This window comes from Primulina tabacum, chromosome 13 (assembly GCF_025594145.1).
Source record: "Primulina tabacum isolate GXHZ01 chromosome 13, ASM2559414v2, whole genome shotgun sequence".
Lineage (NCBI taxonomy): Eukaryota > Viridiplantae > Streptophyta > Magnoliopsida > Lamiales > Gesneriaceae > Primulina > Primulina tabacum.
This window is the reverse complement of record NC_134562.1, coordinates 22769739-22795909: the sequence shown is the minus strand read 5'-3', so window position 1 is coordinate 22795909 and position 26171 is coordinate 22769739. Positions and strand designations below refer to the sequence as shown.

At 38.3% G+C, this 26171-nt stretch overlaps 1 pseudogene; it reads left to right on the top strand.

Moving 5' to 3' along the window:
* The first annotated feature begins 2998 nt into the window (after positions 1–2998).
* LOC142521920 (uncharacterized) overlaps positions 2999–26171 on the top strand; it is a 35210-nt pseudogene continuing 12037 nt past the window's right edge.

Sequence of the window (26171 nt, the reverse complement as noted above, 5' to 3'; positions counted from 1 at the left end):
TTTTCGGTCGCGATTTTGAGAAAACTTTCAACACAAAAATCGTAGAACTTTTTGATACCTTCGATTTGATATAAAATTCTAATTATTTGGATAAATATTGAGTGAGTTATGGTGTTTTTCGTGGGACTGCTCAAACTGCGTTTTCTGGAAAAATTTTGTATTGATGTATTCTTTAAGTTTTTGAGTTGCACGCTTCGTTGGGAATCGTTGGTGGATCGCTGCTGCGTTTGGGTATTGTGAGTATGACATGGGTTGAATTATGGTGCTTAGCCTTGAGTCGGTAGGCACTTGGTTGCATTAGAAGTTGTAGGAAGTATTTTGGTATCAAAATTCATGTTTACGAATTATCTTGCGTAGTTGTTGTGCGTCATTGTCTTGGGGACATTTGTTTGAATTGAATTCTTGTCATAGTGTCCTAAGAGGAGTCTCGTTGCATCGGTTGATTCGTTGGAGCATGAATTTTAAAATTGCATCAAAATGTGTTATTTTAGGTTGGTTGTGCGCAGGATTAGCGCCGCAGCGCCCGATCTACGCTAGCCAGGCGCCGCGGCACTGCTCTTGTGGTGCCGCAGCGCTGGTCTTCGGCATTGCTAGCGCCGCGGCGCTAGGCGCAGCACTGTCCAGCGCCTAGGCGCTCGTCCATGACTTTTTAAAACATTATTTAGGGCACATGTCTTCTATGTTTTGGGAAATGTTCACACATCATTTTAGGAGTTGTTTTGGGGGTTGATGTCTTGGTTTAGCACGACGATTAAACGAGGTCAAGTCCCGAGAGATTTAGAACGTCTTAAGGAAATTTGTCATTTTTGGATGAGAGCATGACAGTTAGTCTAAGTTATGCAAGTTAAGTATTCGAACTCATGTTAGTATGTTGCAGCAGTGGCCCCAAGCGAGATCCAACGAATCCCTCAACGCCAAGTAAGTATATTCGACGTGCAAAGGAAAATATTTTCATGTTTTTGAGGTATGCTAAATGTCTTGTGACCAAATTATGAATGAGTTTGGAAGTCAGTGAACGTGGCCGATGACCTCTCCACCTTGTTAAAGCATGAACGGGTTTGGATCAGGATTGGAAAGCGTTAAAGCGAACGGGGACCAATCAACCTGTTAAAGCATGAACGGGGATCTCATGTATGTGGCAGTGGATTCGTCCCTTTCAGCCTAGTACTGTGGTTTAGTCTGATCACGCAATTTATGTTATGGGTCACTTGCTTTGAAACATGCCTCTATGCAAAATGATGAAGTTATGTATGTTCAAGTATGCAAGAATGTTTAAGAAAGTTTTATGACTATGGCACGTCTATGTATGTATGTACGTATGTTCAAGCTTTTGGTACGCAAGTTCAAGTTTCTAGTTATGTATGCTCTATTTTAAAGTTGCATGTGGTTTTATTATGTAGTACTTGTTACTCCAAGTTTATACGTGTTGAGTCTTTAGACTCACTAGACTTGATCGATGCAGGTGAGGATGTTTTCGAGGAGACGAGGGGTCGGGACCAAGGAGCAGGCTTGGACTGAGCAGGAGGCTAAACCCGAGGACCGCCCAAGGTTAAGCTTTTATGAAAATGTTTAAATACTCTGATTTTATGTTACTGTTTGAGGTTCGAACAAATACTTTTGGTAGACATCATTTTGAGATTTTTCTGTTGCAACAATTTTTGATGACGAACAGTTGTTTTATCAAATTCTGAAGGTACACGAATTATTTAAGAAAAATTTCAATTTTTTTCCGCAAATTTTGAATAGTAAAAGTACGGTACGTTACAGTTTGTATCAGAGCGGTGTTCTTGTAAAGGGTTATGCCTACTGTCAGTCGCAAGAAGCTCACGAAGTCACACCTCAAGTCTGTAAGTTTTAAGATTTTAAATTTATGTTATGTAGTAAGCATGAAGTTCTAATTCCAGCATGTCCATGTTTTAAATTCAATTTACGTGCATCTTATAATATTGGAATCATGTTCATGCATGTGGGGCTTACGTGTTGGGTAAATCCTGGAACAGTATGCCTCCTAGACGTTTGATTAATCAGGAAGCAAGGGATGGGGATGAAGAGACTCGAAAGGAGGGGAGAGACGCTTCTCTTTCTCCACCGCTAGATATGCAGGCACAGATGCTTGCAGGTATGACTCAGTTCTTCGTACAGTTTGCGGGGAACCAGGCTGCGGCAAATACAGAAACGAGGCCCAGGTCAGAGGCAGTATATGAGAGGTTCAGACGGATGAGCCCAAAGGAGTTCTCGGGGACCACTGACCCATTGATAGCTGAAGGATGGATTAAATCCATCGAAGTAATCTTCGATTTCATGGAGCTGACAGACGCAGACAATTTCAGGTGTGCCACGTTCCTTCTGGCAGGGGACGCCAGACTTTGGTGGGATAGTGCGTTGGTGTCAAAGAACTTGCAGACACTGACGTGGAACGGTTTCAAGGAGGTCTTCTACTCCAAGTACTTCACTGAGGAAGTACGATCCAGATTGACACGGGAGTTTATGACACTGCAACAGGGAGACAGTAGCTTGGCGAACTTTGTCATGAAGTTCGAAAGGTGGTGTCATTTTGTGCCCCTGATAGCTAATGATGCCCAGGGGAAGCTGAGGCATTTTATGGATGGGTTGCGGCCGATCTTGCGCCGTGATGTTCGAGTTGCTGAACCTACGACTTATGCAATCGCCGTATCTAAAGATTTGGCGGCAGAGCAGGATCAGAGAGATATTGAGGCAGACAGACAGGGCAAGAGGCCCTATCAGTCTCCACAGCAGCAGCAGCAACAACGATCCTCAGTTTAAGAGGCCGTTCCAGGGGCAGCCAGAGAAGAAGCCAAATCAGGGACCGCCAAAGGGCTAGGGTCCTATTAAATAGCAGAAGGCGCCTCAGAGGCTTGGTAATTTCCCAGTGTGTCCTAAATGCAACCGCCAGCACCCAGGACAGTGCCTATGGGGATCACGAAAATGTTTTAAGTGTGGAGCCAGCGGCCACATGTTAAAGGACTGCCCTCAGTAGATGCAGCCGACACAAGGGAGGATATTCTCCATGCACGCTCAGGAGGCGAACCCAGACACGACACTGTTGACTGGTAATTTATGTAATTCAGTACAGTATTCAATTTTTGCCTTGCATGTTTGTTCTTGAATTGGGATTATTAGGATGTTAGATGGAATTTTTGGTGTCTTTTGCTGCTCAAGACTATTATTAGAACCTTGTGATATAAGTTGTGTGGTGCTAACGTCCCTCATGAAACATTTTCATCAAGAGAATAACTACTTAGGCCTTGATAGATTCAGGAGCCACCCGTTCATTTATCTCGGAGACGTTCGCTAGTCACTTGGATATCAAGACCATTGGACTCGATGTGAATTATTCAGTAACAGTCCCATCAGGGGAAGAAATATCAGCTACCAGCGTGGTTAGAGACATCAATCTCGAGCTGCAGGGCCACCTAGTGTATGCAGACTTGATAGTGTTGCCAATGCCGGAATTCGATATTATCTTGGGTATGGACTGGCTGACAAAGAACATAATTCTGATTGAAAAGGTCAGTGTTGGTAAGACCTTTGGGTATGGAACAGTTTCTCTTCGAGCCAGCTAGGTGGAGGAGTTTCCCTCGCATGATCTCGTGCATGCAGGCGCGAAAACTTATTTCCAAGGGGTGTCATGCTTTCTTGGCCAGCATCATTTCAACACCTGACATACCCACTCCGTCAGTATCAGATGTGCCAGTAGTCAGAGAATTTCCTGACGTCTTTCCAGATGACGTCGCAGGCCTTCCACCAGAGAGAGAGGTGGAGTTTGCAATTGATCTCATGCCAGGCACAGTGCCAATCTCTAAGGCATCGTACCGATTGGCTCTAGCTGAGATGTTAGAGCTCAAGCAGCAGATACAGGAGCTCCTGGACAAGGAATTCATTCGCCCTAGTTTCTCACCGTAGGGCGCACCAATACTATTCGTAAAGAAGAAAGATGGGAGCATGAGACTGTGCATCGATTACCGAGAGTTGAACAAGGTAACGATCAAGAATAAATACCCATTTCCTATAATCGAAGACTTGTTTGATCAGTTGCAGGGAGCTACAGTATTCTCCAAGATAGATCTTCGATCAGGGTATCACCAGCTAAAGGTGAAAGACGCAGATGTGCACAAGACAGCCTTCATGACCAGGTATGGGCATTACGAGTTCTTAGTGATGCCGTTTGGACTGACGAATGCTCCAGCTACTTTTATGGACTTGATGAATCGAGTATTTTAGCCTTACCTTGATCAGTTAGTCATAGTATTTATTGACGACATTCTCATTTACTCGAAGAGCCATGAGAAGCATAGTCAGCATTTGAGGACAGTTTTGCAGGTTTTGTAGAGTCGCAAATTTGCGAAGTTCAGTAAGTGTGAATTTTGGTTTGAGAAATTTGCGTTTTGGGGTCACATAATATCTAGCAGTGGTATTGAGGTGAATCCAGCTAAGGTAGCGGCTGTTAAAGAATGGGTTGAACCGAAGAATGCTTCAGAGATTCGCAGTTTTCTGGGTTTAGCTGGTTATTACCGTAAGTTTATTCAGGGATTTTCTTCAATAGCAGTGCCACTCACTTCGCTGACCAAGAAAAATTCTAAGTTTGCATGGAGTGATGAATGTCAGAAGAGCTTCGATACATTAAATCAAGCTCTTATTTCAGCGCCAGTATTAGCCATGCCATCAGGGCAAGGAGATTTTGTGTTATACACCGATGCATTTAAGCTCGGGTTAGGCTCAGTGTTGATGCAACATGGTCGGGTGATAGCTTATGCTTCCAGACAGTTGAAGATGCATGAGAAGAATTATCCGACTCATGATCTTGAGTTAGCCGCCGTTGTCTTTGCTTTGAAGATTTGGAGACACTATTTGTATAGCGAGAAATTCCAGATATTCACTGATCACAAGACTCTCAAGTACTTCTTCACGCAGAAAGAGCTGAATATGAGACAGAGACGGTGGTTAGAATTTGTGAAAGACTATGATTGCGAGATTAGCTACCATCCAGGGAAAGCTAACGTCGTGGCGGACGCCTTGAGCAGAAAGGTAGCAGCTGTAGCTCAGTTGACAGTGCAGAGACCTCTTCAGTCTGAGATTCAGAGGTTTGGGTTAGAGGTTTATTCCAAGGGCAGAGCTCCCAGACTATCTAATATGACAGTCAAGTCTGATTTGCTAGACCGAATTCGTAGAGGACAACCTTCAGATGATCAGTTACAGAAATAGAGGCTGAAAGATGAGGCCAAGGGCAGTGTACTCTACACAGTTACAGATGGTGTTGTGAGGTACCGAGGTAGAATGTGGGTGCCTAGTGTTGATTCGATCAGAGAGGATATTCTGACAGAGGCACATGCATCTCCGTATTCAATCCACCCAGGAGGCACCAAAATGTACAAGGACTTGCTGATTTTGTATTGGTGGCTAGGGATGAAGCGAGACATCCGCAGATTCGTGTCTGAATGCCTCACTTGTCAGCAGGTGAAGGCAAAACATCAGAGGCCAGCAGGAATACTTAAGCCACTTCCTATCCCAGAGTGGAAATGGGAGAATATTACAATGGACTTTGTGGTTGTTTTTCCCAAGGTCAGTCAGAGGTTTTAATGTCATTTGGGTCATAGTGGATCGATTCATTAAGTCAGCACATTTCTGGCCAGTGAAGACGACTTTCTCCATGACGCAGTACGCGGAGCTTTATATCAAGGAGATAGTCCGATTGCACGGGATCCCAGTTTTCATTGTGTCCGACAGGGACCCGAGGTTTACATCGTCCTTCTGGAAGAGCCTACATACAGCCATGGGGACGAAGTTGCTATTCAGTACAGCTTTTTAACCGCAGATAGATGGCCAGTCTGAGCGAGTGATCCAAATTTTGGAGGATTTATTGTGAGCCTGTATGATCGATTTCCAGGGGACTTGGGAATCGAAGCTAACTCTAGTAGAGTTTACCTACAACAACAGTTTTCAATCATCTATAGGTATTGCTCCCTACGAGGCATTGTATGGACGGAAGTGCAGATCACCGATTCATTGGAAGAAGTCGGTGAAAGAGCAGAACTTGGTCCAGAGATTTTTCAGCAGACTGCAGATGTGGTGGTCAAGATTCGAGACAGGATGAAGACCGCCCAGAGTCGCCAAAAGAGTTTTGCTGACAAGAGGAGAAGAGATCTAGAGTTTGCAGTGTGTGATCACGTTTTCGTAAAGATAGCACCTATGAAGGGTGTTATGCGATTTGGGAAAAGAGGCAAGCTGAGTTCGGGGTTTATTGGACCATTTGAGATTCTTGACAGAGTTGGGACACTAGCTTATCGTGTTGCCCTTCCGCCGAATCTAGCTGTTGTACTCAATGTGTTCCATGTCTCAATGCTGAGGAAGTACCTAGCTAATCCTTCGCATGTTTTGAGCTACGAGTCATCGCAACTTGCTCCAGACCTGTCATATGAGGAAAGACCCGTCCAAATCCTAGACAGACAGAAGCGCAGACTTCGGAACAAGGTGACCAAGTTGGTCAAAGTCCATTGGCTGAACCAATTAGTGGAGGAAGCTACTTGGGAGACCGAGGCAGATATGAGGAACCGCCATCCAGAATTGTTTGGTAAAATTTTATTTCGAGGACGAAATTTATGTAAGTGAGGGAGGAACTGTAGGGCCCAAATTCAGTACACGTATAACCCATGCATTATTTAAATTGTTAAATATTTTATTTAAGTTTAAAATGATTTTAGTGATGCACGATTTATTTAAATTGAATTATTTTAATGTTTATGTGATGCACGTTAAAATGTTTTTCAAGTTTCATGTTTCAGGCGATTACTCGAGGCGGGATCGAGGAAAAGACCGGTGACAATTTTGGCAATTTAAAATGTGATATTTTATTTTAAGTTGAAATTGGGGCATTTTAACTAATTTATTAAGTTGTTAGTATTTTAAAGCCTAATTTAAATATTAGGTGAATTTTAGAATTTTAAAAATGTTATAGTTTAGCAAGAGTGCGTTTTATTTTAAATTAGGGACTTGGCTTGTAGTGAGGATTAAAATTTTTTAATTAGCTTTTTTATTAGCATTTCTAATTAGTATTTTTAATTGGGTAATTAAGCCATTTAATTCCCTAATTATTCACACAAACACACGCACAAACACACTCACACACACAAACTCACGGCACAAACACACACACACACACATATTCATTCAGATTTATTTAAAATTTTGAGAGAGCAAACCAAGGGTTCTTAGAAGGAAGAGCAGCCGCCCCATTCCCTTCATCTTCTAGCAAATTTTCGTGTGTTTTCTTCGAGGATTTTAGCGCCATGTTCGTCACGGATCAACCTCGCATCTTTCCCCGCTTCGGTATCGTCGTTTCGGTAACATTAAAGATTAAAATGCATGTATAATCTGTCGTTTCTGCATCGATCTCGTTGTATTACGTTTTGTGATATTGATTATGTATGAAAACAAGTGTATGTTATGTTGAAGTTTGAGCATAAAATTGTCGAATCGATATTTGAACGTTTTTAGATCTGAAATTTTGTTTTTCACTGTATTTTGAATTTCTGCGATTTTTCGGTCACGATTTTGAGAAAACTTTCAACACAAAAATCGTAGTACTTTTTGATACCTTCGATTTGATATAAAATTTTAATTATTTGGATAAATATTGAGTGAGTTATGGTGTTTTTCGTGTGACTGCTCAAACTGCGTTTTCTGGAAAAAATTTTGTATAGATGTATTCTTGAAGTTTTTGAGTTGCACGCTTCGTTGGGAACCGTTGGTGGATCGCTGCTGTGTTTGGGTATTGTGAGTATGACATTGGGTTGAATTATGGTGCTTAGCCTTGAGTCGGTAGGCACTTGGTTGCATTAGAAGTCGTAGGAAGTATTTTGGTGTCAAAATTCATGTTTACGAATTATCTTGCGTAGTTGTTGTGCGTCATTGTCTTGGGGATATTTTTTTGAGTTGAATTCTTGTCATAGTGTCCTAAGAGGAGTCTCGTTGCATCGGCTGAGTCGTTGGAACATGACTTTTAAAATTGCATCAAAATGTGTTATTTTGGGTTGGTTGTGCGCAGGATTAGCGCCGCAGCGCTCGCCATGGGAGCGCCACAACGCCCGATGTGCACAAGCCAGGCGCCGCGGTGCTGCCCTTGTGGCACCGCAGCATTGGCCTTCAGCATTGCTAGCGCCTAGGCGATAGGCAGCGCCGCAGCGTAGCACTTTCCAGCACCTAGGCGCTCGTCCATGACTTTTTAAAACACTATTTAGGGCTCATGTTTTCTATGTTTTGGGAAATGTTCACACATCATTTTAGGAGTTGTTTCGGGGGTTGATGTCATGGTTAAGCACGACGATTAAACGAGGTTAAGTCCCGAGAGATTTAGAACGTCTTAAGGAAATGTCATTTTTGGGTGAGAGCATGACAGTAAGTCTAAGTTATGCAAGTTAAGTATTCGAACTCATGTTAGTATGTTGCAGCAGTGGCTTCAAGCGAGATCCAACGAATCCCTCAACGCCAAGTAAGTATGTTCGACGTGCAAAGGAAAATATTTTCATGTTTTTTAGGTATGCTAAATGTCTTGTGACCAAATTATGAATGGGTTTGGAAGTCGGTGAACATGGCCGAGGACCTCTCCACCCCGTTAAAGATGAACGAGTTTAGATCAGGATTGGAAAGCTTTAAAGCATGAACGGGGACCAATCCACCCGTTAAAGCATGAATGAGGATCTCAAGTATGTGGAAGTGGATTCGTCCCTGTCAGCCCAGTATTGTGGTTTAGTCTGATCAGGCGGTTTATGTTATGGGTCACTTGCTTTGAAATATGAATCTACGCAAAATGATGAAGTTATGTATGTTCAAATATGCAAGCATGTTTAAAAAAGTTTTATGACTATGGCACGTCTATGTATGTACGTATGTTCAAGCTTTTGGTACGCAAGTTCAAGTTTCTAATTATGTATGCTCTATTTTAAAGTTGCATGTGGTTTTATTATGTAGTACTTGTTACTCCCAGTTTATACGTGTTGAGTCTTTAGACTCACTAGACTTGATCGATGCAGGTGAGGATGTTTTCGAGGAGACGAGGGGTGTGGACCAAGGAGCAGGCTTGGACTGAGCAGGAGGCTAAACCCGAGGACCGCCCAAGTTTAAGCTTTTATGAAAATGTTTAAATACTCTAATTTTAAACTCTATTTTTATGCATAATAATTCATTAAAACGAAAATACAAGGTAGTGTTTCATTTTTTTCAAGCAAACATGACTCAAACATATAATATGGTGTGATAGATGAGAAAAAGGAAGATTAAGGCGTGCCTTTGCGTTTAAACGCGCGAAATACAAATATCGTTGCGATGAAAATCGGCGATGAACGGAGGATGATTTCTATTTTGTCTACCCTTTTCTCTTGTCAAAACCCTACCAAAAACCCACCTTCGGATGCGAGGGAGTCGGGTGATCGTTGTTGGAAGGAAGAACGAGGAAGAAAGTCGATGAATGAATGAGTAAAAAATTCAAAATTTTCCTTGCCTTCCTTTTCTTCTTCGGCCGCTGGTTTCTTTCAAATTGTTACATAATTAGTGTGTGTTTCGGTTGTTTAGGGGTGTATGTGTGTGTGTGTGTTTAGGCTTAAATAAATAAAAAAAATAAAAAGGCTTTTTTTAACTTTTTAATTAATGAGCATAATCAACACTAATTTTTTTAAAATTAATAAATTAGGCCCATCAAAATTAATAAAATCATTAGGCTTAAATTAAAAGATTTAAAATATATATTTCAAAAAATCCCCTTATAAAATACATAAAATTCTTTGGTCCCATCAATTAATTTATATTTTTCCTTAAAAATGCAATAATTATTAAAATATTTAAAATATTTTCTAAGTAAAAATAAAAATTTACCTTTTAAACATTTAACACCTTAATCGTCTCCGGTCCTCCGTTCCGGCCAACTACCGATATTCGTCTGAAAATCTTTTAAATCATGAAATCAAATAAAATTTTACAATTAATCATTTATTCACTCAAAATAAATCATTGAAGTATTCAACCTTATTTTAAATAATTAAAAATAATTATTAATAAAAATAATTTTCCTTATTCAACCCTCGGTCTCCGTTCCTTGATCGAATCTCGAATAACCTTTAAAAATAAAGTTTTATGCATCCATGTAGAAAAGTATATTTTAAATGTGTAAACATGCACACTATATTTAATTCATGCAATTAAAACCATTTAATTTAAAATACGTAAGAAATTTAATAACTTGCATGCATGTGGTTTACGTGGACCTTCAAATTTTCGGGACGCTTTAATTATCAAACCTCCTAAGTAACTCAACCACACTAGTGTCTCCTTGACGGGGAGTCATGAATTCCCTCTTCAAGCGTCCTCGGATGCAAGAAATAAAGTACTTCTCATATAACATATTCTTGAATTGCTCCCAAGTAAGTGTGGTGAGATTAATACCATGTTCAGCTCCTTCCCACCAAAGAGAAGCATCATATATAAACATATAAGTAGAACCTCATGCGGTCAGCATCTCCCATATTCAGATAGCAAAAGTGAACATCAAGTGATCGAATCCAACCCTCGGCAGCAAATGGGTCAGTGGTGCCAGAAAATTTTTTCGGACCAAGCCTCTGGAACTGATCATATACATCATGTTGTGGCCTCGGAGCATGCTGAAACTGATGTTCCAAGAAGCATGCCATGTGTAAGACCCGAGATGTTATCAATTTTATGAGACCCCGAAAAGAAAATATTTTGGATGGCATTTTTGTAATTAAGTGGAAAAATACTTGATTTAAAATTTGATGGCAATTTCGTAATTATTGAGGGCCGAATTGCAAATAGTGAAAAGTTGAGGGACTAAAGTGCAAATATGGAAAATTGAGTGGGACACTTGGCTTTCTTATGCAACTTGATATATATATATAATGTTATTTCCCTCAAACTTCAGAAGAAAGAATCAAGAACTCCAGAGCAAATTTCCCTCAAAGTTAGTCGTACTGTAGAATTTCGATTTTAGCAAATTTGGTTATCAAAATTTAAATCCGGACACAGTTCTGTGATCTTCTCATCGACAACTACAATTGGACGTAAGTTTTATTGAGTTATGTTATCATTTGAAATTATGATATTGGAGACATTATTATTTGATCATTATTATGTGTTCTGGGAATACTACACATCGTAAAATTGAAGTCAGATCGAAGAACAGATTGATTATGGAATTGTTATGAATTTCTGATTATATGGACTGAAAACCGGACAGATTTAGATTATTGATTGATTACAGATTGTATCGGATATGGGTTATGATTTGAAATTGATATTTGTTGATATGGTATTTACGGGGATATTGAGATTGTGCCGTTATGCCGATGATTTGAATTAAATTCAGATTAATCAGATTCAGTATTGAATTGAGAATGGAAGGTTGATATTATTATTCTCGATATGTCATTTCAGATTTATAGAGACAGTCTTGAGTTCAGAACGTATATTGCTTTAGACCGAGACTACGAACGAAAGGTGTAAGTCAATGTGGTATTAGGAGATCGACTCAAGTAGGATATACTTGAGTTTCCCTAAATCACATACTTATTATTGTTATATGCATTGATTTGATTTTATATGCTGTTCTATGGATTTATAGGAAGCATGTATTAGACGAATATTAGACGAGTGATCTTGTGACAGAAGTGCCTGATAGTGGTGAGATCGCCACGGGCACATTGCACGATGTCACAAGATAGTGTATTAGCGATAGTACCACAGTCTGTGACGGATAGGTTAAGACACTTGATGTTTGGTTATATCGATGTGGATAGAATCGGAGTTTCTTCTCTTACTGTTGGTCGATATAGGAATACCAACATCTGGAAACCGGGATCCCTAGACTAGGATTGAGTCTAGTCTGAGTCGTGGAGTCACGAGGATAATTGATAGTTTGATATTAATTATGTTTCAGACTTTGATATATATATCTGATATCTGTTTCATGTTTTATATTGATTATATGATTGCATGTTCATTGATTTATACTGAGATTATATTCTCACCGGAATTATCCGGCTGTTGTCGTGTTTGTATGTGTGCATGACAACAGGTGGGACAGGATCAGGGTCGAGGAGATGACGAGAGATCGTGATTAGAGTGGGGGCTACGGACTTTGATCTGAGATAGGGTTTGGAATACTTGATTTGTAGTTATTAAACCTTAGCTCGGATATGGGTTATGATTTGAAATTGATATTTGTTGATATGGTATTTACGTGGATATTGAGATTGTGCCGTTATGCCGATGATTTGAATTAAATTCAGATTAATCAGATTCAGTATTGAATTGAGAATGGAAGGTTGATATTATTCTCGATATGTCATTTCAGATTTATAGAGACAGTCTTGAGTTCAGAACATATATTGCTTCAGACCGAGACTACGAACGAAAGGTGTAAGTCAATGTCGTATTGGGAGATCGACTCAAGTAGGATATACTTGAGTTTCCCTAAATCACATACTTATTATTGTTATATGCATTGATTTGATTTTATATGCTGTTCTATGGATTTATAGGAAGCATGTATTAGACGAATATTAGACGAGTGATCTTGTGACAGAAGTGCCTGATAGTGGTGAGATCGCCACGGGCAGATTGCACGATGTCACAAGATAGTGTATTAGCGATAGTGCCACAGTCTGTGACGGATAGGTTAAGACACTTGATGTTTGGTTATATCGATGTGGATAGAATCAGAGTTTCTTCTATTACTGTTGGTCGATATAGGAATACCAACATCTGGAAACCGGGATCCCTAGACTAGGATTGAGTCTAGTCTGAGTCGTGGAGTCACGAGGATAATTGATAGTTTGATATTAATTATGTTTCAGACTTTGATATATATATCTGATATCTGTTTCATGTTTTATATTGATTATATGATTGCATGTTCATTGATTTATACTGGGATTATATTCTCACCGGAATTATCCGGCTGTTGTCGTGTTTGTATTTGTGCATGACAACAGGTGGGACAGGATCAGGGTCGAGGAGATGACGAGAGATCGTGATTAGAGTGGAGACTACGGACTTTGATCTGAGATAGGGTTTGGAATACTTGATATGTAGTTATTAAACCTTAGCTCGAATGATTGTATATAGTACCAGACTTGTACTTTTAATATACTGATACGTATATTTGCATGTATTCCATTGCGTTCTGCAATTTAAAAAAAAAATTTAGACCCTGTTTATTATAATTGATTAAATTGTCCTAATGATGATTAAGAACATGATTAGCGTCCGGGTCCCCACAACAGGTGGTATCGGAGCGATAGATCCTTTAGATTGAGATAGGAGCTAGGGAGCGGGGTAGAATGTGTGTTCTTTCCTGCTTTTGATTGCTAGCATGATTTACTGCTTTATAATGCATGTTTATCTGTTTATCTGACTTGATTTGAAAACATGTGTTATTGAGAATGAATCAGCACCGATTCTGGATCAGCAGTAAGATGATCGGAGGAGGACTGAAACATATTTGTGTATTTGGTTGCTAACCCTTTTGATTATCAGATATGCCTCCGAGAAGAATACCAGAACAGGATAGTACTTCGAATCCTCTAATGGACGTTACAGCCACTCCTATGGAGACATTATTGAAAAGGTTTCAGTCGTTCCATCCACCAACTCTGAAGGGTATTGAGAATTCAGTGGATTGCGAGAGTTGGCTAGATGATATAGAGATGCTGTTTGAGTCCTTGGACTATACTGATGAGAGGAGAGTGAAACTGATAGGGCACCAGTTGCATGATGTGGCCAAGAACTGGTGGATTACCACAAAGCGGGCCTTGGAACATCGAGGTACGACTATCACCTGGAATGTCTTTAGAACTGAATTCTATCAGAGATTCTTTCCAGTGTCGTACAGGAAGGATAAGGGAGCGGAGTTTGCAAACTTGAGACAGGGCCAGCTAAACATTGAGGAATATGTGACTAAATTTTCTACTCTATTGCGATTTGCTCCACATGTGGCCGAGAATGAAGAAGCTATTGCGGATCAGTTCAACAATGGTTTGAATCCCGAGATTTTTACATTGGTGAACACAGGGCGACCGAATAATTTACTGATGCCCGGAACCGAGCCAAGGGAGCCGAAGCCGGTCTGATAAGACAGAGAGGAGCTTCGTTTGTGCCACAAGCACCGAGACCACAGCAACCACCTCCTCAGTTTGAAAGTGGCAGCAGTAGTGGCGGAAAGAAGGATTTCTTGAAAGCTAGAGGGAAGCAGTTCAAGAAGTCTGGCAGCAGTTCTTCCAGTTCTAGTTCCTCGAGATAGACTGGTCAGGGCTAGAGTTATACAGGACCCTATTGCAGCACCTGTGGAGGGAAGCATTCCACTGAGCAGTGCCGAGGAGTGTTCGGCAGTTGCCGTATTTGTAGGCAGCAGGGACATTTTGCTCGAGTTTGTCCTCAGAGAGATTCTCAGAGATCACAGGGTGCAGAGTCATCTGGATCAGTGGCTCAGAGAGGTAGACGACCATCTGCTGTTCATTCTTTCCAGCCAGCACCGTCTACTCAGTCACAGCAGAGGCCAGGAGGAAGCCAGACAGTGAGCCAGCCTCCGAGACAGCAGGCCAGAGTGTTCGCTTTGGTTGAGGAGCAGGCACAGGAGGCACCTGACGATGTTGTTGCAGGTAACTGTTTTATTTCTGGTTATCCTGCATATGTATTGATAGATACTGGTGCATCACATACATTTATATCTGAGCGATTTGCTTTGATGCATTCTTTGCCTATTGAGTCATTGTCTGCTGTAGTGTCTGTCTCTTCTCCGTTGGGGACAGGTTTGATATCAGTGAAGTCTGTTAAACATTGTATACTGCAGTATGATAGGCATGAAATTGAGTTAGACTATATTGTGCTTGTGTTGTCTGATTTTGACTGTATTATTGGTATCGACATGTTGACCAAGTACAGGGTTACAGTCGATTGTTTCCACTAGATTGTTCGATTCAGACCTGAGATGGCTGATGAGTGGAAATTTTCTGGTAAGGGTTCTCGAGCTAGAATTCTTTTGATATCTGCGATGAATATGACTCGATTATTGCAGAAAGGAGCGGATGGATTCCTTGTTTACTCAGTTGATTTACTGAAATCGAGTCCATCATTGGCGGATTTTCCAGTGGTGTGTGAATTTGCTGATGTCTTTCCAGATAAGATTCCTGGTTTGCCTCCGATTCGAGAGATAGACTTCAGCATTGAATTGATGCCAGGTACAGTTCCGATTTCGAGGGCTCCATACCGAATGGCACCGATCGAGTTGAAAGAACTGAAAGAATAGTTGGAGGATTTACTCGCCAAGGGGTATATCAGACCGAGTGTATCTGCTTGGGGTGCTCCAGTACTGTTCGTGAGAAAGAAAGACGGTTCAATGAGGCTCTGTATTGATTACCGGCAACTGAACAAAGCAACGGTAAAGAATAAATATTCATTGCCCCGTATAGATGATTTGTTTGACCAGTTTCAGGGTTCTTCCATTTATTCCAAGATCGATCTGAGATCTGGATATCATTAGCTGAGAGTCAGGGATTCTGATATCTCGAAGACAGCGTCCAGGACCAGGTATGGACACTATGAGTTTATTGTCATGCCGTTTGGTTTGACCAACGCTCCAGCTGTGTTTATGGGTCTGATGAACCGTGTATTTCTGAAGTATCTCGATGATTTCGTGATCATTTTTATTGATGATATATTGATTTATTCGAAGAATATGATTGAGCATGAAGAGCATTTAAGAACTGTGTTGCGAATTTTGAGGACTGAGAAGTTATATGCTAAACTGTCGAAATGTGAGTTTTGGTTGAGACAGGTAGTATTTCTGGGACATATTATATCCGGAGACGGTATAGCTGTTGATCCCAGTAAGGTTGAGGCAGTGATTTCTTGGCCGAGACCGACATCAGTGCCCAAGATTCGCAGTTTTATGGGTTTGGCAGGATATTATCGTCGATTCATCAAAGATTCTTCTAGTATTGCCAAACCGATTACACAGTTGACTCAGAAGAATGCTCCATTTGTTTCGTCTGAGGAATGTGAGACCAGTTTTCTTGAATTAAAGAAAAGACTGACTAGTGCACCGATATTGACTATCCCCTCAGGTACTGGTTATTTTGCGGTTTATTGTGATGCATTCATCGAGGATTGGGTTGTGTTTTGATGCAGCGAGGGCATGTGATTGCTTATGCCTCGTGACAGCTGAAACCCCATGAATCTCGTTATCCAATTTATGATCTTGAATTGGCAGCCATCGTCTTTGCGTTAAAGATATGGTGACACTACCTGTACGGTGAGAAATTCGAAATCTATTCTGATCACAAAAGCCTGAAGTATCTGTTTTCACAATCAGAACTGAATATGAGACAGCGAAGATGGCTGGATTTAATGAAAGACTTTGATTGCAAAATCAAATACTATCTGGGGAAGTCCAATGCAGCAGCTGATGAATTGAGTCGAAAGGTATGTGCTTTATCCTTATCGACAATAGGTGTTTCAAATTTGATTGAAGACTGCTGTTTTTCTGGATTGGTATTTGAGACAGATTGTAGACCGTTGAGATTATATGCTATTCAAGCTGAACCAGAGCTGATTTTGAAGATTAAAGAGGCACAGAAAGTTGATCAGAAAGTTCAGAAATCGATTGAGATGGTCAGATCAAGTCATCAATTAGAGTTTCAGGTACTTGAGGATGTACTGTATGTGAATAATCGTCTTGTTGTGCCGAATGTTTCAGAGTTGAAACAACAGATATTGACAGAAGCGCACAGTAGTCGATTCAGTATTCATCCTGGTGGTAGAAAGATGTATAATGATTTGAAAGGACAGTTTTGGTGGAAACAAATGAAGACTAACATTGCAGAATTTGTTTCCAGATGTCTGAATTGCCAACAGGTGAAGGCTGAAAGAAAGAAACCAGGAGGATTGTTACAGAGTTTGTCGATTCCTGAATGGAAATGGGATCACATTTCCATAGATTTTGTGACACAGTTACCACGTTCTTCCAAAGGTTGTGATGCGATTTGGGTTGTGATTGACAAATTGACCAAATCTGCATGTTTCATTCCATACAAGATGACGTACCGATATGATCAGATGGCCGATATTTATGTCAGAAAAGTTGTTAGATTGCACGGAGTGCCGAAGTCGATTGTTTCAGACCGTGATCCTCGGTTTACTTCGCACTTCTGGCATAGTTTGCAGCAGGCTCTCGGTACGAAGTTACATCTGAGTACCGCATATCATCCATAGATTGACGGACAGTCAGAGCGAACGATTCAGACATTGGAAGATATGCTGAGAGCTGTAGTGCAGGATTTTAGCACTAATTGGCAAGATGCATTGCCTCTCTGTGAGTTTTCGTACAACAATAGCTATCAAACGAGTATTGAGATGGCACCTTTTGAAGCTTTGTACGGAAAGAAGTGTCGATCCCATCTTTATTGGGATGATATCTCTGAAGTTCCTGAGACTGGACCTGACATGATCAGAGATATGACTGAAAAAGTGAAACTGATTCAGAAGAAAATGAAGGCAGCTCAGGACCGACAAGCCAAATATGCCAACCTTCGACGTAGACCGTTGGTATTTGAGGTAGGAGATCGAGTATTCCTGAAGATTTCTCCTTTTAGGGGTGTGGTCAGATTTGGCAAGAAAGGCAAATTTTCTCCAAGATACGTTGGTCCGTATGAGATTCTCGAGAAGATAGGAGATCGTGCCTATCGACTTGCATTACCGCCTTCTCTATCTGGAATACATGATGTCTTTCATGTATCTATGTTACTGAAATATCTCCCCGATGATTCCCATATTATCCAGCCAGACGAGGCTGAGCTTGATGAGTCTCTGAGTTACATTGAGAAACCGGTTCAGATTATTGATCCTAAAGAAAAGCAACTCAGAACGAAGACCATCCCACTTGTGAAAGTCCAGTGGACTCGTCATGGCATTGAAGAAGCTACTTGGGAGACTGAATCAGATATGAGACAGGAATTCCCAGAGTTATTCCACTGATGTGAGTTTACTATTTGAGTTTCTGTTATTTCTGAATTGATTACCGATGATATGATTGCTTGAGATTTCGAGGACGAAATCACGTCTCAGAGGGGGAGAATTGTAAGGCCCGAGATGTTATCAATTTTATGAGACCCCGAAAAGAAAATATTATGGATGGCATTTTGTAATTAAGTGGAAAAATACTTGATTTAAAATTTGATGGCGATTTCGTAATTATTGAGGGCCGAATTGCAAATAGTGAAAAGTTGAGGGACTAAAGTGCAAATATGGAAAATTGAGTGGGACACTTGGCTTTCTTATGCAACTTGATATATATATATAATTTTATTTCCCTCAAACTTCAGAAGAAAGAATCAAGAACTCCAGAGCAAATTTCCCTCAAAGTTATTCGTACTGTAGAATTTCGATTTTAGCAAATTCGGTTATCAGAATTTAAATCCGGACACAGTTCTGTGATCCTCTCATCGACAGCTACAACTGGACGTAAGTTTTATTGAGTTATGTTATCATTTGAAATTATGATATTGGAGAAATTATTATTTGATCATTATTATGTGTTCTGGGAATACTACACATCGTAGAATTGAAGTCAGATCGAAGAACAGATTGATTATGGAATTGTTATGAATTTCTGATTATATGGACTGAAAACCGGACAGATTTAGATTATTGATTGATTACAGATTGTATCGGATATGGGTTATGATTTGAAATTGATATTTGTTGATATGGTATTTACGGGGATATTGAGATTGTGCCGTTATGCCGATGATTTGAATTAAATTCAGATTAATCAGATTCAGTATTGAATTGAGAATGGAAGGTTGATATTATTATTCTCGATATGTCATTTCAGATTTATAGAGACAGTCTTGAGTTCAGAACGTATATTGCTTCAGACCGAGACTACGAACGAAAGGTGTAAGTCAATGTGGTATTGGGAGATCGACTCAAGTAGGATATACTTGAGTTTCCCTAAATCACATACTTATTATTGTTATATGCATTGATTTGATTTTATATGCTGTTCTATGGATTTATAGGAAGCATGTATTAGAAGAATATTAGACGAGTGATCTTGTGACAGAAGTGCCTGATAGTGGTGAGATGATCGCCACGGGCACATTGCACGATCTCACAAGATAGTGTATTGGCGATAGTGCCACAGTCTGTGACGGATAGGTTAAGACACTTGATGTTTGGTTACATCGACGTGGATAGAATCAGAGTTTCTTCTATTACTGTTGGTCGATATAGGAATACCAACATCTGAAAACCGGGATCCCTAGACTAGGATTGAGTCTAGTCTGAGTCGTGGAGTCACGAGGATAATTGATAGTTTGATGTTAATTATGTTTCAGACTTTGATATATATATCTGATATCTGTTTCATGCTTTATATTGATTATATGATTGCATGTTCATTGATTTATACTGGGATTATATTCTCACCGGAATTATCCGGCTGTTGTCGTGTTTGTATGTGTGCATGACAACAGGTGGGACAGGATCAGGGTCGAGGAGATGACGAGAGATCGTGATTAGAGTGGAGACTACGGACTTTGATCTGAGATAGGGTTTGGTATACTTGATATGTAGTTATTAAATCTTAGCTCGAATGATTGTATATAGTACCAGACTTGTACTTTTTATATATTGATATGTATATTTGTATGTATTCCATTACGTTCCGCAATTTAAAAAAAAAATTAGATCCTCTTTATTATAATTGATTAAATTGTCCTAATGATGATTAAGAACATGATTAGCGTCCGAGTCCCCACACCATGTCCTCTAGTGCATGGATAGCAGCATCCCGATTAGGAAGTGGAGGTGCATTCATATGACGATCCTCAACATTCTCAGCTTGCATATCCATACTAGGTGTGCGTCTAGGAGGCATTATATCAGAATGTTTTCTAAATTCTAAACGTAACCAACATGCATCTAAGTTTTCTAATCATGCAATATTTAAATTTCATTTATCCTTAAGCTTTAAACATTAATAAACATGCATCTTAAACATGTATCATGATATCATACAGGTGCTAATCAATAAAATCATATAAAACATTTAAACTTACAAATTTTAAGCTTGACGACTAAGCTTCCCAGTACCGACAGTGGCACAACCCTTTTGCAGAAACATTGCTATAATACCAACTGAAACGTCCACTACTCGTTTTTCTTTAAAAAGTACTAGAATTTTTTTCCCTCTAACATTACGGCCAAATGCTACAATATAACTAAATATATTTTAAAATAACCTTGTATCATTTAAAAATAAAACCACCAACTATATTTGAAAATTTAAAGGAAAATAATTCAAAACATAAAATCGTCAATCTTTTACCACACCTACCTTAGCAAAATTTCAAAATAAATCTGATTTTAACATCCTCTCAAAAACCACTCAAAAAGCATCATAAAAATCTTAAAATCTTTAACGTAAACTTTAAATCATAAATGCGGAAAAACTAGTGCTGATCCTCGAGTTATGTACACTTCCAGTCCAGCAAGATCAACCATCAAGTCCATCAACAACATCAATATCATGCTCACCTATATCGATCACACTTAATGAGTCTATTGACTAGGCAAACCATAACCATAATAGCAAGTAATACATTTACAATCACATGCAACAGTGAAAATACTTTTACTTAAAATAACTTCTCATGAACATGCATAAACATAAACATTTTTCCTTTCATCATAAACATTTTCTTTTTCATCATATACGTATACATTTTCCTTTTATTGAATTTGGATCGTTAATTTTGACTTTTGTATCAGCTGAAGGTCGTTGGATCCATCTACGTGTAACCACAGTATTGGGCTGCGGGGACATCAACGACACTCTCACCCATTAACTGAGCCTTGACCATATATATCATCATAACCATCATATCATCGTATTAGTAACAATTACTTCCCATCTTCAACTTTCGTATTTTCATCGCTTATAAAAATTCAAGCATATAATAATGGTTTTTCTTTTAAACCAAGCATGCAACGTATCTTTTAGCATTGTCGTTTCATCATAAAATTCCATAAATATTTAATATTAAAATATTATCATTATTTAGAGTATTCAGGTTACTGCCAAGACGTTTATGTAAAATGACCGTTTTACCCTAGACGTAAAATTTCTCGATTTTGACTTTTTCTCACTTTCGTTGACACTAGACCCTCCCAAATAATTATTTAATCATAAACTAAATTTCTTATTTTTTTTTTAGCTTAAATTCATGGCTTCCGATTTAATTTTATAATTATTAGTTCGTAAAGCGTTTTAATACCGAATTAATTCAAACTTAAATATTAAATTCCAAATTTTAACCATATACTTTTTATTGCCTAAAATAGCCTTGTGAGCCATGAGCCACGCCCAAGGACCCACGGTTCCAGCCCTAACCTTTAAAACCCAATATTGGAACCCTAACTAGCTACCCTCGAGCCATCTTGTGAATTATTCTAGCTGAGCCCATGCCAGGCCTTGACCAGCCCATCTAGGAACCCTCCTGGTCCCACTAGACCCAACCTAACCCGCTACATCACCCTACATGATGTACACCAGCAGCGCGAGTTCCCTACAAGCATAGGACTCTTCTCCCTTGACTAGGACTCCTCACCCAAGCTGTCTCCTGAGCCCAAACCCTCTTGACTAACCTTGGACCACCCTGAGACCTAGTCTAGACAACCCTGCCCACGCCTGAACCCTCCATGCAGCCGCCCCTCGTGGCTGCTCCTAAATCGCATGGGAAGAGTCCATGCGATCATGGGCTCTCCCTTAGCGACCAGCCATGGGTCCTAGAAGGGCCATGACCCTTCCAGCCCCTTAACCATGATCCTCACCGAGCCCCAGACCAACTCTGGCCAAGCCCTCGATGTAATACCCCTTATCCGAACACTTATGAACCAACATGCAAAAATTTTTGTTCAGCTTCCTTCCGTGTGTGTAAAGCCGTGGTGTAAGCTTGTCTAGGCCCGTAAACCATCTTAAACGTGATCTTTTTTAATTGTCCTAGGATGGAAGCCCCTTCACGCAATAATATCGTGTGGTTTGAATCATGAAATCATAAGTTATTCACATGTCAAGGCATTAAATCGAAATTAATCATAATTTAAACATGTTTTTTCATGCAAAAATAATTAAAAAAAATAATTTACACATGAAAACAAATCGACGATGCGATAACAGCAACGTAGAACTCGTAGGCTGAAAACCCTTTAAAAACCAATGCCTCCATTAAAGAATTTCTTGTGTGTGCATGTGTTTTGAGAGGAGGGGAGAGTCCATGCAATTTGAGTGGAAGGGGCGTGGGAATTATGTGGTTAATGGAGATGGTTTAGGCTTATTTATTTGTTAATTATCAAGTGTATAAGCCTAGGCTCAATAACATGGTTTAATAGGTCCATTAAGCCCATTTGCTAATAACTAAAATATTTTTTTTAACAAAGTTCGTGAAAATATTAGCCGAGTTCTCGAAAAATTCATATTTTAGTCGAATATCGAATACCGTTAAAAATTATGACTCGGTGTATAAAATAACCTCAAAACACCTTATTTTCAAAAATATTATTTAGCACCAACCTTATTTTAAATAATTAAAAACAATTATTTAATAAAAATATTTCTCCTTTTTCAGCCGTCGGTCTCCGTTCCTCGATCATATCTCAAATAACCTTTAAAAATACAGTTTTCATTCATTCGTGTAGCAAGTACATTTTATACATGAAACAGTGCACATCATATTCATATGCAATAAAAACTTATTTAATTAACCATTTTCCATTTCCGTAAATTAGTGATAAATATAAAAATTTTACATTAATTAAATGTTTTATAATATAACTATATAGTTTTTGTTTTATTAAATGTTTAAATATTATATGTTTTATAATAAATTGTATAAAATATAAGTTATTGTGTAATTACAAGTTTTTACTATTTTTTACATGTTCGATAAAACAAGAATAAACTTGGCGTTGCAAATGGGATTAAGATGATTCTTGGACCTGTAGAAAGTTGATGTTAATATCTACAATATTGGTGGCAAGCATGAGATAAAAATCCTCTCACAATTGGGATTAAATTAAGCAACAAAAAAGTTACCAAAGGAGTGGCAGTTTTACCATGCTCTAGTATTTTGACCATATCTCTCAAATTACTTGGTCAAATGGTTTGAAAAAAATACCACAACTAGACAACTCAATTATCCACGCGTTTCTTTTTATGTGAAGAAGCAAATTCGGAGAAAAAGATTTTCAAAATTGATGTGTAATATAATATAATATCTTGGAACACCAATGAAGACTTATTTGTAAAAAAATAATATTTTATTTATGGTTCTCCCCAAATTTGGTTATAAATAGGGGTGCATTGTAATGTATTGAGATATCCCTCATTCTATGAACAAACCTTTGAGTTCATAATATTTCTCTCTATATTTTTTCTTTATTTCTTCATTTAAATATAATTAGCATGTTAATTTCATATTCAAAGTTTTACACTTTGAATAATGAATAACTAACTTCCTAAAGTTGAGATGAAAAGATGAAACTCTTAGCACGATAATAAAGTTACTAAAAGGTCATAATCTATGTTTTATATTATTTAATCATTATTTATTGTTTATGTTATATTTATTTCTTTAAACATTTTTATACCCTACTTATAAGTGGGAGTTTTGATTTATTGTTGCTATATATTACACTAAATTCTTGGAACCATTTAAATGTTAGTTTGGTATTACCAACTATTTAAAGTGGATGCCTTGATTTATTATATATGAATATATTATAATATTAAATTCTTGGAACCATTTAAATATTTGTTTGGTTTTACCAACCATTTAAAGTGGGAACCTTGATTTACTATATATAAATATATCATAATAATAATTTCTTGGTACCATTTAAATGTTAGTTTGGTTTTACCAACCATTTAAAGTGGGAACCTTGATTTAATGTTTACAAATATATATATAGCACAATAAATACTTGACAATATTTATAAGTTTTGGTATATATTATATACTTATAAGATAATAATATCTAACATAATATAAATATGATTATTTAATATATTGGAACTATTTTATTAAGTGGATTTCAATATTGTTCGTTAATGTTAATTTTATTAAAATACCAAGAGTGGATCCTTTAATCTCAACTACTTAATTAAAATTTGAACAATTAAAAATTACCAATTAAAGATTCAAACAACTAAAAAAAATAAAAATAAAAAGACATTTTAGTGGACTTGTAATTACCTTAGCTTCCCTGTGGATACGATATTCGGACTCACCGAATTATACTACTTGTGGACAACCTGCTCTTGGGAGTGCAACAATCAAAGTCGCAACAAGTTTTTGGCGCCGTTGCCGGGGAAGTATAATTTAATTTCAAGTCTATTTAATTTTGTTTATATTTTATTTTTCTTTATTTGAATTTTTATTGTTTTTATGTGTTTTTATTCTTTTGCATTTGCATTTGCATTTGCATGAGCATTTGGTCACGTATACTTAGTGGTCGACTCATTCGAAATAACCATTTATTTTTACAAAACATGGCGGAAGAACCCATCCAAGAAAATGAAGATGAAATTCAATCTCAACATGATCATGATAGACGAAGAACACTTAGAGATCACATGAATCCTACACGTACTAGTGCACCTTCATGTCTAGTTTTTCCCCCTGATGCATTTCATTTCAATTTTAAGCCTGATATTATCCAACTTTTACCCAATTTTCATGGCTTAGATTCTGAAAATCCATACATGCATTTACGAGAGTTTGAAGAAGTGTGCAACACATATAATGATCTAAATTGTAGCATGAACACCATTCGACTTAACCTTTTTCCTTTTTCTTTAAAAGATAAAGCTAAAACTTGGCTACAAAATCTTAGATCGGGATCCATTCGAACTTGGGATGAATTGCAACAACAATTTTTGAAAAAGTTTTTTCCATCTCATAGAACAAATTCCTTCAAAACACAAATCATCACTTTCAGTCAAAAACAAGGAGAAACTTTTTATCAGTGTTGGGATAGATACAAAGAATTGCTTAATCTTTGTCCACCTCATGGTTTTGAAATTTGGAGAGTTGTTTCTCAATTTTATAAAGGCTTAACACCTAAAGATAGGCAAATAGTTGAATTTATGTGTATTGGAAACATTTGAAAATAAAGATCCAAACGAGGCAATTGAGTATCTCGATTCATTATCTGAAAATGCTCAAAATTGGGACACTATAGATACAATCGAACCATCAAACAAGATTCAATCTCGTACATCTGGTGGAGGTATGTACACTCTCAAAGATGAATATGATCTTCAAGCTAGATTTACCTCTTTGGCAAGAAAAGTTGTGGCACTTGAATTGAAAAAGAATGGTCAATTAAAATCTGTTCAAGAAATTGCGTGTCACATCTGTGATACAAGTGATCATTTTACAAAAGATTGTCCCACTTTGCCCTCTTTTAAAGAATGTCTCCATGAACAAGCCAATATTTTGAACAATTTCAAAAGGCCAAATTTTGAACCATTTTCTCAAAATTACAATCCAGGTTGGCGAAATAATCCAAATTTTAGTTGGAGGAATGATAATGCTGCACAATTTTCACAACCACATTTCCAAAATCAACAAAATTTTCAAAATTATGCACCTTATGTTCCTCCACCTAAAAGAAATTTGGAAGATACAATGAATTCTTTCATTGCAAAGCAAGAGTCTATCAATACTCAAACTGCTCAAACCATGACAGATTTGAAAGATACTCTTGCTAAATTTGCATCTGCACTTAATGTTCATGAAAAAGGTAAATTTCCTTCACAACATCTGCCTAATCCCAAGGATCATCATTCACAAACTGGAACTTCTGGAACTCAACCGATGGATCAGGTAAAATCTGTTATTACCCTTCGAAGTGGTAAGGTTGTGGAAAAATCCATTCTTGAACCTTGTGAAGATGATGATAAATCAACTCCAAATGGTAAGGAAGTGGAACCCATAACTTGCGAAGAGGAGGTTCAACAGACAGTGTCACCACCATTCCCTCATGCATTGAAAATTACAAAAAAATCAAATTTGAATTATGATATA